This window comes from Callorhinchus milii, unplaced genomic scaffold (assembly GCF_018977255.1).
Source record: "Callorhinchus milii isolate IMCB2004 unplaced genomic scaffold, IMCB_Cmil_1.0 Scaffold2, whole genome shotgun sequence".
Lineage (NCBI taxonomy): Eukaryota > Metazoa > Chordata > Chondrichthyes > Chimaeriformes > Callorhinchidae > Callorhinchus > Callorhinchus milii.
The window spans coordinates 11,323,437-11,336,901 of record NW_024704743.1 but is presented as its reverse complement, the minus strand read 5'-3'; positions in this window follow the sequence as shown (position 1 = coordinate 11,336,901).

Sequence of the window (13,465 nt, the reverse complement as noted above, 5' to 3'; positions counted from 1 at the left end):
TAGCGTCTCAGAGCAATTTGAGAAGTCTCAAAGTGCTTCAAAGGGCTCTACTGTAAAGTTCAGTGACTGTGCAGGCGAATGCTGCAGCCAATTTGTGCACAGCAATGTCTCACAATTAATAGTAATCCTTACATTTGATATAGTGCCTTATCAAGGCGTTGAAACATCTCAAAGCGCTTCACAGAATATATTGTAAAGTAAATTGATTGTATATTTTATGGGTGAAACTCTGCAGCCAGGAATTATTACCCTTGAAAAGCGATCCACCAATCGGCTAATAACTGGGTTCCTGCTTACTTCTAGGTAAATAGAGGCGTGTGGACTAAGGAAACTTGCCTAAAGTTTTGCGCTGCCTGGGAATCGAACCCAAGTCCTCGCTTGTGAGGCAAGGGTTCTAACCAATGCATTCCAGTAATCCAGATAGGCATGAAATGAACAATTAAATGTTTGTGAAGGATTTTTGGCCAGGACACCAGGAGAAGCTCTTCGGTTTTCAAGTAGTGCCATGAGATTGTTAATAATATTCTTTCTCTTGAGCCTTTTGGCGTAATTGCCATTAAATTAACTCAGCAGCTCCATCCAATGTGTTGTGATTTTAAGTTGTGATAATTGGCACTATTGTAATGTACGTCTTCATTCTATCCTGGAACACATCCCTGGCTTGGGGTGGATGGTTCTCAGAGAATTATGTGATATTTGTTTTGTTTCAAAACCAATTAAAAATGCTCCCAAAATTAATATTATTTTCTGATCGCGCAATAACAATACCATACGTGATAGGTGAAACTATTCTTTGGTTGGGAGGTACAGAGTAAAACTCAGCCTCACTTCTGTTTGGTTAGGCCTGTCAGTCAAGCCAATGGTTTGCCTTTAAGTTGGATCAGAAGTGGTGCTGCCCATGAATTTGGAGAGGGACAAGAGGTTGCGCATGGTTTGGGGCTGCTTGGAAGACTGGCCGTAGTCCTCCTCAGGGCTTTCCCTTCCCATCTCCCCTTAAAAAGATGACTGTAGATATATTTTCTTTTGGGTGGGGGATGGGGAGCTGAGACCCCTCTAGCTCTAGCCACCCGCTGCCAATGAATAACACTCTTGCTTTTTAATATCCCTTATGCCAACTCAAAGCATTTTGACTGTGTTCTGCAAAGTGTAGTAACTGTATATTTGTAGGCGAACACAGCAGCCAATTTGCACAGAGCAAAATCCCACAAACATGACACATGCAGAAAATCATCACCATGCTTAAAAGTATCCAAACCAGACAGTTTCAGATGTGTAGGCCACCAAAATTATCCATATTCAAGACACTCTGACATGGTACATAAATAGAGTAAATCTACAAATAATAATTATCCTTGCATATGATATGGTAACTTTCAGGTCAGGAGGACATATCAGGGTGCTTCACACAATTCACTCTTAAAACATATTGACTGTGTGTTTTGCAGCTGAAGGTGTAAGTGAAATCTAGACTCAGGTGGAATTCCTCCCTTTGATCGCTTGTGGCTTAATTGGCCTTAAGTTGGCACACCTCAGATTTCTAGTAACAAGAGAAGTTTGGGGGGGCTCCTCAAGAAGACTTTGAGCCACATGTTCCACGGGACCTGGAGAGGATCCAAGCTTTCATAAGCTCAGCTGTTTCTGTGGTTTGGACCTCCTATTGCACTTAATAGGCTGGGGTTAGTTCAGGTCAAACCAAAGTCAAGCTGCAAGAAGCCCAAACTGCTGAAAGCCCAACTGCCAATAGTGGAGGAGATAGGCTGGGGTCATGGAGCAGGCCAGTGGAGGGAGCAGGCAGCTTGGTGAAGTTTTAAAAGGTCGCAGAAGTGGGGAAGAGCAATACACTGGAGGGTTTTAAAGGTGAGGATGAGAATCTTGAACTCAATGCTCTGGGGGATGGGGAGCCAGTGAAACCAGTCAAGGATGGGGGCAATAGTGTCACAAGCTTAGAGCAGGAGAGGAAAGTAGCTGCAGAGTTCTGAATAAGAAAAGAATGGAAATTTTCTCCCGGTGTCCAACAATCCCACAGATAAAATTGGTCATTCACTTGGAGGCTGTTTATAAGACTCTGCTGAGTACACATTGACTCAGAGCTGCTACCCTGCAGGGAGGGCGCTATATAAATGCAAATTACCTTTGCTGTTGTTGTTGATGCTGTGTTCTGCAAAATGCACTGCTACACTTTACAATATATCCCTTGCGATTTTGTGATGATGTAATAAGCAGCTATATCAAATTATTATAATTTTTATTACTGAACTCAACCACATTATGGCCACTGTTCCCAAGATATGTCCTCAGATCCAGATTACTACCTATTTCTGGCTCATTATTTAGGTTTAAATCACCTGTCACCTGCTGCCCTTGTTAGTTTTAAGACGTCCAGTTTTAGCAAACCACACTGAATGCACTCAATAAATCTATTTCCATTTCACCTCATGCTTTACCAATAATAATCCTTGCATTTGATATAGCACCTGATCATATCACCGACAGGCTCAATGTACTTCACAGAATATACCGTAAAGAATATACTGTAAAGAGGATTGACTGTGTATTTTGTGGCGAAACCCGATAGCCCTTTGCTCACAGGAGTGCCCATGGATTGAGTGACCTTATTTTTTTAAATTTGAAGGAATTATAATAATTTTTGCATTTGAGATAGTGTTGTGGAGTTCTGTAGCTCAGTGGTTAGAGCCTTTGCCTCGCAAGCAAGAGAACAAAAACAGAAGTTGCTGGGAACACTCAGCAGGTCAGGCAGCAACTATGGAGAAAGGAAAGTGAGTCAACGTTTCGGGTCCATGACCCTTCGTCAGACTGAGCTACAGGACTCCACTTTCAGCGATTATTCCCCCCAGAAAGCAATCCGCCAATCGAATTCCTACTTTCACTTTATAGTATATTCCGTGAAGCGCTTCGAGACTTCTCAAAGATGTGATAAGGCACAATATCAAATCCAAGGGTTATTATTATCATTAATGTGGACAGGAGCTTGGTTAAACGTCTCATCCAAAGGACGGCACCTCCAACAATGCAACACTTCCCCCAGCGCTGTACTGGAGCGTCAGCCCCAGTAGTCCTGCCATGGGGTTGCTGACTCAGAGGTAAGAGTGCTATCAACTAAACGGTTATGTAAAGTGCAAGGATTATTTACTTATTTGACTGTTAACAATAATGTGAAAGGTGCAAGATGGGTGTAACTGATTCTTGCTGTGTTCCGGGAATGAAAAGGTTGCAGAGGAATAAACTATCGACTGGCATCAGGCTCTTCTTTATAAGACATTTTTTTAAGAGCTCTGTTTTTTTATCAAATCTTTCAAAAACAGCTATTGAGGGATTGAAAGGACTAAAAAAGAAAGCTCTGTCGACAGAAGCGAAGTTGAGGTCAAGTGGGCTAAATTATTGAATGGAGTAAAGAAAAACACATTTGGAAAAAAAAGGGCAGTGAATAAAACTAAGTGGAGACACAATGCTGCAGTTATAGCACAGGGGAGATACTCTCCGTTCCACTGTCCACTTCAGAAATGTTCCCCTGAGCAGGCAGGTCAAGGGATTTTCATAACCCAACTCCCGTCCCCTCCATCAGAGGACTTGCTTGAGTCTTGCTTTCTCGATAGTACAGTACAAATCTGTTAGAACGCTGCATTGTCAAAATTATAATAATCCATGAATTTCCCATCGGGAGGACGTCTCAAAGTTAAGTAATAATAATAAACCTTGCATTTGATACGGCGCCTTATCACATCGTTGAGATGTCTCAAAGCTCTTCACAGAATATACTGTAAAGTGAATTGACTGTATATTTGTGGGCGAAACGCAGCAGCCAATTGTGCACAGCAATGTCCCACAAACAGTCGTGGATTGAGTGACCCCATTATTATTGTTTTTGTGAAGGAATTATTACCCCCAGAAAGAGAACCACCAATCTACTAACAACTGGGTTTCTCGATCTTACTTTCTCTCCCCTCTGCTTTCTTTCTCCCCCACATTCCGCCTCCCTCCCTCCCCTCTCTCACCCCTTCCCCTCCTCTTCTTCTTTTCCCCACTCACCACTCTCCCCCTCCTCTCCCAACTCTCTCTCCCCCTCCCTCACCCCCTCCCCCTCTCTCAGCCCCTCCCTTTCTCAACTCCTCCCTCTCTCACCCCCTCCCTCTCTCCCTCTCGCACCACCTCCCACCCTCCAGCTCCACCCTAACCAAACCCCAGCCCCACCCCAACCCACCCCCAACCTCAGCCCACCCCCCAACCCCAACCTCACCCCAACCCCAGCCCCAGCCCAACCTCACCTCACCCCAACCTCACCCCAACCCCACCCCCAGCCCAACCTCACCCCAACCCCAGCCTCACCCCCAGCCCAACCTCACCCCAACCCCACCCCCGGCCCAACCTCACCCCAACCCCACCCCCAGCCCAACCTCACCCCAACCCCACCCCGGCCCAACCTCACCCCAACCCCAGCCTCACCCCAACCCCACCCAGCCCCAGCCTCACCCCAACCCCACCCCAACCCCAGCCTCACCCCAACCCCAGCCTCACCCCAGCCCAACCTCACCCCCCCACCCCGGCCCAACCTCACCCCAACCCACCCCCAGCCCAACCCACCCCAGCCTCACCCAACCCCAGCCTCACCCCAACCCCACACCCCAGCCTCACCCCAAACCCAGCCTCACCCCCAGCCCAACCTCACCCCAACCCCAGCCTCACCCCCAGCCCAACCTCACCCCAACCCCAGCCCAACCTCACCTCACCCCAACCTCACCTCACCCCAACCTCACCCAAACCCCACCCCCAGCCCAACCTCACCCCAACCCCAGCCTCACCCCCAGCCCAACCTCACCTCACCCCAACCCCACCCCCAGCCCAACCTCACCCAACCCACACCCCAGCCCAACCCCACCCCAACCCCAACCCAGCCCAACCCACCCCAACCCCAGCCTCACCCCAGCCCAACCTCACCCCAACCCACCCCCAGCCCAACCCCACCCCAACCCCAACCCCACCCCCAGCCCAACCCACCCCAACCCCATCCCAAGCCCAAACTCACCCCAACCCCACCCTCACCCCAGCCCAACCTCACCCAGGCCCTAGCCTCACCCCAACCTCACCCCAGCCCCAGCCCCAACCTCACCCCAGCCAGCCAATAAAGGGAGGTTGTTTCTTGTTTTTTGGGCTCAGGAAGCAAGTAGGGGGTGTTTTGTATTTTTTTAGATTCAGGACATAAGGGGGTGGGGGTGTTTCATGTTTTTTAGGCTCGGCACGAAAGTGGGATTGCTTCAGGTGTTTTGGGCTAAGGACGTAAAGTGGTGTATTTCCTACTTTTTGCGCTCATGATGTAAGGGATGGTCACGTATTTCAGCTTGGGACGTGAGGGAGAGGTGTTTTGTGTTTTGGGGGCCACAACGTAAGTGGGGGGTGGGTCGTGTTTTGTGTTTTTTAGGATTAGGATAAAAGGAGGTGGTATTTAATTTTTTTTTGACTCAGGACGTTAGGGAGGGTGTCGTGTATTTTTTAGGCTCAGGACGTTTTTTGGGATTGGGATGTAAGTGGGGTGTTTTGTGATTTTTGGGCTCTGGATATAAAGGCAATATTTCCTGTTTTGGGAGTTTGGACCGTAAGGAGCTCTTTAGGTTATTTTGTGCTTTTTAGGTTCAGGACGTAAGAGGGTGTTTTGTGCTTTTTAGGTTGCATTTGGTGTGGGTTGGGGGGGTTGTTGTGATTTTTAGGTTCAGGATGTAAGGAGTGGGGTCATGTTTTTTAGGCTCAGAAAGCAAGGTGGGTGGGTGTTTCATGTTTTTTGGGCTCAGAACCTAAGGAGCGGTGTTTCGTGTTTTTTTGGGTTTCGGATGTAAAGGGGTGTTTTTTGTTTCTTAGGTACTAGTTGTAATGGGGGTGGGGGTGGGGATTGTTTTTTAGGTTGAAGAAGTGGGGGTTGTTTAGTATTTTTTAGGTATTTTGTTTGGGCTCATGACATAAGGGAGAGGGTGTTTTGTGTTTTTTGAGCTCGGGACGAAAGCGGGGTTTGTTCAGGATGTAAGGGTGGGATATTTCGTGTTTTTTAGGTTTGGGACGTAAGGGGGTGGTGGTTTATGTTTTTTGGCTTGGGACATAAGGGGGGTGTTGTTTCATGTTTTTTCGGTTAAGGACCTTGGGCGGGGGTGGGGGGGTGGAGTTTTTAAGTTCAGAACATAAGGGGTGTTTTACATCTTTTGGGCTCGGGATGTAAAGATATTTGTTTTTTTGGGCTGGGGATGTTTTGTGTTTTTGATCTCGGGACATAAGGTTTTTGTTTGGGCTCGGGGTGTAAGGGGTGCTGTTTTGTAGTTTGGGGGCTTATGATATAAGGGAGAGGATGTTTCCTGTTTTTTGGGTTCAGGATGTATGTTGGGGGTATTTTGCCTTTTTTTGGGTCGGGACGTGTTTTCAGCTTGGGACTTGATGTGTTTTGGGACATCGGTGGGGAGGGGATTATTGTTTTGGGTCTCAAGACATCAGGGGGTGGAGTTGTTTAATTTTGGGGGGCTCAGAACGTAAGTGGGAGGGATGTTTTGCCTTTTTTGGGCTCGGCACATGAGAGAGATGTATTGTGTTTTTTGGGCTCGGGATATAAGGGGAGTGTTCCGTGTTTTTTGGCTCGGTTGGGCAGTATTTTGTGTTTTTAGGTTCAGGACGTAAGAGGGGGTGTTCTGTGATTTTTGGGCTTGTGATGAAAGCTGGGGTGTTTCAGCTTTTTTGGGCTAAGGATGTAAGTTGGTGTATTTCCTGCTTTTTGTCCTCGGGATGCAATGGGGGGTGGGCGTGAGAGTGTTTCTTGTTTTTTGGGCTTGGGACCTAAAGGGGGAGGTGTTTTGTGTTTTTTAGGTTCAGGACGTAAGTGGGGTGTCTTGTGTATTTAGGGATTGGGATGGGGTGGGGGTAGTGTTTCGTATTTCTTGTGCTGGGGGGTGGGTGGGTGGGAGGGGGGATGGTGTTTTTTGAAATTGGGACATGAAGTGGGGTGTTTCAGTTTTGGGGGGCCCGTGAAGTAAAGAGTTTGTTTTGTGTTTTTGGGACCGGGAAGTAAATGGAGGGGGTGTTTCGTTTGTTTGGGATTTGGGTCGAGACATTGGTGGGGGATGTGGGGTATTGTATTTTTTGGGCTTGGAACATAAGAGGGAGAGATGTTTCGTGCTTTTTGGGCTTGTCCCATGAGGGAGGTGTTTCATGCTTTTGGACTAGGGATATAAGGGCGGTATTTCCTTTTTATTGGGCTTGGATGATAAGGAACAATATTTTGTGTGGCATAAGGGATGTTTCATGTTTCTTGACATCAGTGGGACATTGGTGTGGGGGGAAGGGGTTCGGCTCGGGAGTTCGGTGGGGGTGGGGGGTTTGTTGGATGTTTTTTGGGCTCTAGGCGTAAGTAGGAAGATGTTTTGTGCTTTTTAGGCTTGGCACATGAGGGGGTTGTTTTGATTTTTTTAGTTTCAGGATGTAAGGGGGGTTGTTTAGTATTTTTTGGTCTTGGGATGTAAGGGTGGGGTGTTTTGTGTTTTTTAGGTTTAGGATGTAAAGGGGGGGTTGTGTTTTGGGGCTCAGGAAGTAAGGGGTGGGATGTTTTTTGGGCTCATGGCTGTTTTTCTGGGGGGCCCTTGGGACATAAGGGCGGTATTTCCACATTTTGGGGCTTGGAATGTAAGGAGCAGTGTTTCTTGTTTTTTGGGTTCAGGACGAAAGGGTGTGTTTCATGTTCTTTAAGTTCCTTTCATCCTGAGTGCTCAAAAAATTAAATTCCTTCTCCCTACCCTACATCTGAACCTAAAACACATGAAACAACCCCCGCTTTCGTCCCAAGCTCAAAAAACACAAACATTTCCCCCTCCCCATCATGTCCCAGTCTCAAAACAATATGAAACACCCACCCCACCCCAGGTCCCAAGCCCAAGAAAGACAAACCTCCCCTTAGGCCCGAGGCCAAAAATCATGAGACACCTTCCTCTTCTGTCCCGAGCCCAAAAAAGAAACATCCCCTTATGTCCCGAGCCCCCAAAATACGAAACAATCCACCCCCCCCCCATTACATCCCGAGCCCAAGAAACACGAACCATGCCCCCTTTACATCACAAGCTCAAAAAAACATGATAGCCCCCCACCCCTTACTTTGTGGCCACAAAAAACTAAACACCCCACCTCACATCCCAAGCTAAAAATAATGAACAACCACCACCCCTCTTACGTCCCAGTCCCAAAAAACATGAAACATCCCCCTTCCATCCTGAGCCCAAAAAACACAAAGCAGTCCCCTATTACTTCCCAAACCGAAAGAACAAGAAACATCCACCTTATGTCTTCCTAGGCGACTTCAACCTTCACTTCACCCCCTGCTCTACTTCTGCTGACTTTTCCTCCATTATCTCCTCCCTCAATCTCTCCTTCCACATCCACTCTGCACCCACATCCACGGACACCCCCTCAACCTGGTGATCACTCAGGGTCTCACCGTCTTGGAACTCACCATCACCGACAAAGCGATCTTGGACCATCACTTTATCTCCCTTAACTCCTCAATCACACTTCCTACTGCTACCCAACACAACTCTATCTCCTTCCGCCCTTGGCAAAAAATCTCCCCCCATTCCCGCTCCGCTGCCTTGGAGTCATCTGAACTTGTCAAACTCTGGGCTTCCTCCTGCAATGATTTATCCTCCTCGGTCACTCTCCTCTACAACTCCCACTCCACCACTCTCGATGCATTGCTCCCCTCACTTCCTGAACCATCTCCTACTCACGAAAGTAACCATGCACACCAGCCGCCCCCACTCCCTTAAGGCGCAGGGGCATGCCGCTGAAAGCTCCTGGCGTAAATCCAATGGTCCATCGGCAGATCTAGCTGGACCTTATCAAAACCTACCACTCTGCCCTCACCTTGCTAAATCGTTTTTCTACTCCAAGACAATCTGGGAGGCCAAGAACAACCCCAGGCTCTTCTCCATCATCAACCAGCTTCTCCGCCCAGCCTCTCATGCCTCGCCCATACTCACCTCCAATGCCAACTGCAAGACAATGCTAGACTTCCTCAAAACCAAAGTTGAGGGGATCCGCTCAGCTGCCTCTGCCCTTCCACCTACTACCACCTCCCCATCTTGCCCTCTCACCCCAGCCCCTACCCATTCCTCCCTCCAAACCTTTGAACCTGTCTCCCACTCCTCTTTCACCACCACTATAACCCACATTAAACATCCACCAGCTCCCTCGACCCCATTCCTACCCCTCTCCTTACCTCCCAGCTCCACCTTCTTGCCCCTTTATTAACAGAAATCATAAATTTCTCCTCGTCCACTGTTTAAAAATGACGTCATCACTCCTATCCTTAAAAAAACCCTCCCTGGACTCATTCCTGATCTCAAGCTACCGTCCCATCTACAACCTCCATTCCTTTTCAAAGTCCTGGAATGAGTCAGCTTCACTCCTTTCTTACCCGCCACTCCCTTCACAAACCCCTCCAATTGGGTTTTGTGCTGCCCACAACACAGAAGCAGCTCTGGTCAAAATGACAAATGACATTCTGTCCATCTTCCAACAGGGCACCCTCTGCCTCCTTATCCTCCTTGACCTCTCTGCTGCCTTTGATACCGTTGACCACTCTGTCCTCATCCACCACCTCTCCTCTCACCTCAACCTTCATGATTCTGTTGAATGGTTCAGATCGTACCTCTCACACTGCCTCCACTTCATCTCCACAAACGTTTTCTCCTCTAGCCCCCACATCACCTTGTATGGTGTTCCTCAGGGCTCTATCCTTGGTCCCCTTTCTCTTCAATATCTATATGCTCCCTCATGGTGACATCATCCGCAGACATGGGGTCAACTTTCACATGTTTGCGGATGAGAACAACTTTAACTCTCTGCTTCCACCCTTGACTCCAGGACCACTGCTGTATTGACAGAATGTCTGTCAAACATGAAGACATCAAGTCCTAGATGAGAGCTAACTTTCTTCAGTTGAACATCAACAAGACAGAGGCTCTCCTGATTGGCTCCCGTCAGCGCCTCCACACCTCAGGCGCTTACAGCATCACTATCCACGGATGCACATTCCACCTTACTAAGCCAATCCAGAACCTTGGCATCTTGTTTGACCCTCAACTATCCTTTCTACCCCACATCCCCACATCCATGCCATGACCCGCTCTGCCTTCCCCCACCTATGCAACATTGCCTGGCTCTGCCATTGTCTCACACTGCAGGCCGCCAAAACCCTCATACACGCATTCATAACATCCAGGCTTGACTATGCAAACTCCCCGCTTGTTGGCCTCCTCAACTCTTCCCTCCATAAGCTGTAGATCATCTAGAATTCTCCAGCCTCTCCTGCACAAGGCTCCATGACCACCCCCATCCTCGCCCAACTCCGCTGGCTTCCCATCATACAGAGGATACAGTTCAAGATTCTGGTCCTCACCTTCAAAGCCCTCCATGGCCTTGCTCCCCCTTATTTCTGCAACATTCTAACCCCCTACTAACCTGTCTTCTCCCTATGCTAAGTGGGCTCCTGCCTGCTTCACCTCCCCCGCCTCGCCCATCCCACCATTGGCGGGCGAGCCTTCAGCCACTCTGCACCAAACTTCTGGAACTCCATCCCATCCCACAGTCTTGCCCCCTCCCTTACCTCCTTGAAGCCCTTCTCAAGACTCTCCTCTTCAAACCATGCCTTTGATCCCCCTCCTTCCCCCCTGCCCTCCCCAATGCCAACCCACAGCTCAGGTCCGAAACATTGACTGTCAAATGCCTTAGGATGTCCTCCCGACGTGAAAGGCACTATACAAATGTAATTTTGTTGTTCTTGTTGGTTGAGATCGAGACGTAAGGGGTGGTATTTCGTATTTTTGTGGTCGAGATGTAAGGCTGGGCTGTTTTGTTTTTTTGGATCCTGGATGTAAGTGGGGTGTTTGGGTTTTTTTGTGCTTGGGATGTGAAGGTGGGGGAAAGTTTTATGTTGTTTGAGATCAAGACGTAAGGGGGTGTTTCATGTTTTTGGGGCTCGGGATATAAGTAGGGAGTGTTTTTTCGGCTCAGGATGTGGATGGGGGGGTCGTGGTTTTTTGGGTTCAGGACCTAAGGGGTGGTGTTTCTTTTTTGGGGGGTTTGGGATGTAAGGGTGGGGTATTTCGTTTACTTGGGCTGGGGAAGTAAGGGGGCGGGTGTTTTGTTTTTTGGCCCCAGGATGTAAGTGGGGGCTTTTGGGGTTTTTGATCTTGGATATCAAGGGTGGGGGGAGGTTTTGTGATATTTGAGATTGGGATATAAGATGGTGGGGCATGGTGCTTCATGTTTTTTCATTTGGGATATAAGGGGCGAGCGGGGGTGCTTCGTGCTTTTTGGGCTTGAGACTGTGGGGGGGGTGGTGTTTTGTGGGCTCAGCCATTAAGGAGGACTTTGGGGTTTTTTGAGTTTGGAAAGTTGGGGGTGTGGGTTGAGATCGGTTTGAGATCGGGATGTAAGTGGAGGGTGATTCGTGTTTTGTTTGGGCCTGGGACGTAAAGGGCGAGCAGGTGTGTTTTGTATTTTTTGGGCTTGGGTGGTAAAGCGATATATTTTGTGATTTTTGGGCTTGGGGTGTAAGTAGGGGGTTGTTTTGTGGGCTCGACACGTAAGGTGGGGCATTTTGTGTTTTTTGCACTTGGGACGAAAGGGTTGGTATTTCGTATTTTTTGGGCTTGAGCATAATGGTAGAGTGTTTTTTTGGGGCCCTGGATGTAAGTGCGGGGTTTTGTTTTTTGGAGCACAAATGTTAGGAAGGATGTTTTGTGATTTTGAGATTGGGATGTAAGGGAGGGTGTTTTGTGTTTTTTGGACATTTCGCGTAAGGGGACGTTTATCGTGCTTTTTGAGCTTGTGGCGTAAGGAGGGTATTTTGTGGGCTTGGGATGTAAAGTGGGTGTGCTTCGTGTTTTATGGACTTGGGATTTAAGGGTGGGGTGTTTTTTGGGGGGGCCTGGATGTATGTGGGGTTTTGTGTTTTTTTGAGCATGGGATGTCAGGAGGGGTGTTTTGTGTTTTTTTGGGTACCAGACCTAAGGGGTGGAGTTTTACTGTTTTTTGAGCTTGGGACACAAGGGTGGGGTGTGGTTTTTTGGATCTTGAATATAAGTGGAGGATTTCACGTTTTTTGAGCATGGAACGTCAGGAGGGGTGTTTCGTGTTTTTCATGAATTTGGGCTCGGGACATAAGGGGAGGTGTGTTTTTTATTTTTTTTGGCTCCAGACATATGGTTTAGAGTCTTTTGTGCTTGGGATGTAAGGGGGGGGGTGTTTCATATTTTTTAAGTTCAGGATGTAAGTGGGGGAGGTGTTTCAGGTTTTTTTGATTCAGGACCTAAGGCGTAGTTTTCCGTATTTTTTGAGTTTGGGACAAAAGGGGGGTGTTTTGAGATTTTCACGTTCAAGATTTGGGGTGGGGATGGGTGTTTCATGTTTTTAGGTTCAGCATGTAAGTGGGGGTGGGTGGGGGGGGGTTGGGGGAGGGGTTTCATGTCTTTTGGGTTCAGGATGTAAGCAGGTGTGGGGGGGGGTGATTTGTTTTTTTGGGGGCTCCGGATCTAAGGGATGATGTTTCGTGTTTTTAGGTTCAGAGTGTACGTGGGGGGGGGGTGGGGTGGGGGGGTGCGGGGGTAGTGTTTTGCTTTTTAAGCTCAGCCGTAAGGGGCAGTGTTTCAGGGGTTTTCTTGCTGGGGAAGTAATCAAGGGCTGTTTTGGGTTTTTTCATCTTGGGATGTAATGGCGGGGTGGGGGTTTATTTGGGGGGGCTGGGATGTAAGTGGGGGATTTCATGTTTTTTGAGCTTCGATATAAGGAGGTGTGTGAATTTCATGTGATAGGTAGTCGAGGGAGATAAATAAGCAAGGCTGTTGTTGCAGAGCAGTTGAGACGCAGGATAATAGCCATTACAAAGTCATACTTTTACCATTATGAGAGCAATTTTTTTTTGGTCAGCCAGATTTCTGACCCATGCAGAAACCCATCACCATACTTAGGAGTTTCCAAACCAAGCTGAGAATTCCATGCATCCCAGAGATACATTGTTGGAATGCAATGTGCACTCTCTCCCTGGAGGGACAAATCCTGATTATTTAATTCCTGAATTTATTAAATGCAGGTTCTAAGACTTGGGGAGTGTGGCTGGGCTACTGTTAGAGTCTGTTCAGCTAAAATTGCATATCACTGTCTGGCAAGCTTTTCCACTGCTTGTCAAGTTAGGACTACCCTACCTGTTAGAGCTTTGGCTTGCAGTGTTATCGTGAGCTGATTGGGATGACTCCCTACCCTTGAGCTGTGCTATCATTAGCAGTGCCCTGGAACACTGCGGATCCACCTCTGGGAAATACTTCAGTATAGAAAAACTGAAGAAACTGATACGTTTGTGGATACAAATTTTAAGGTTTTTAGAAAGCTAATGGGTAACAGTTCGTACCTTGTAACTGAAGAGAAGAAA